This window comes from Sinocyclocheilus grahami, unplaced genomic scaffold (genome assembly GCF_001515645.1).
Source record: "Sinocyclocheilus grahami isolate Dianchi unplaced genomic scaffold, SAMN03320097.WGS_v1.1 scaffold466.1, whole genome shotgun sequence".
NCBI lineage: Eukaryota > Metazoa > Chordata > Actinopteri > Cypriniformes > Cyprinidae > Sinocyclocheilus > Sinocyclocheilus grahami.
This window is the reverse complement of record NW_015505645.1, coordinates 1,589,157-1,589,678: the sequence shown is the minus strand read 5'-3', so window position 1 is coordinate 1,589,678 and position 522 is coordinate 1,589,157. Positions and strand designations below refer to the sequence as shown.

At 55.4% G+C, this 522-nt stretch overlaps 1 protein-coding gene across 1 annotated transcript in view; it reads right to left on the bottom strand.

The window, feature by feature from the left end:
- Nucleotides 1–522, bottom strand: part of adgrb3 (adhesion G protein-coupled receptor B3) — a 205,243-nt gene that overhangs the window by 157,699 nt on the left and 47,022 nt on the right. The window lies entirely within an intron of this gene.

The following is a 522-nucleotide window of genomic DNA, read 5'->3' as shown; positions in this document are numbered from 1 at the left end:
TGACTGCCGCCGTGGCTGCCATATGCCCCAGGAGCCTCTGAAACTGTTTCAGTGGGACCGCCATCCTGCTCTTGAATGTATTCAAGCAGTTCAACACCGACTGAGCACGTTCCTGCGTGAGGCGTGCTGTATGTTTGACCGAGTCCAACTCCATACCTGAGACTGAGCGAGTATGAGCCGGGGAGAGTTTGCTCTTTTCCCAGTTGACCCGAAGGCCCAACAGGCTGAGGTGTGAAAGCACCAAGTCCCTGTGCTCGCACAACTGATCCTGAGACTGAGCGAGTATGAGCCAATCGTCGAGGTAGTTGAGAATGCGAATGCCCTGTTCTCTCATGGGAACAAGGGCTGCCTCTGTAACTTTCGTGAAGACACGGGGCGCAGCCCGAAGCTTGTACTGGTATGCCCGCCCCTCGAACGCAAACTGCAGGAATGGCCTGTGGCGCGGAAGGATCGAAACATCGAAACATCGTCCTTCAGGTCGATCGCTGCGAACCAATCTTGGGGACGGATACACCTGAAGAT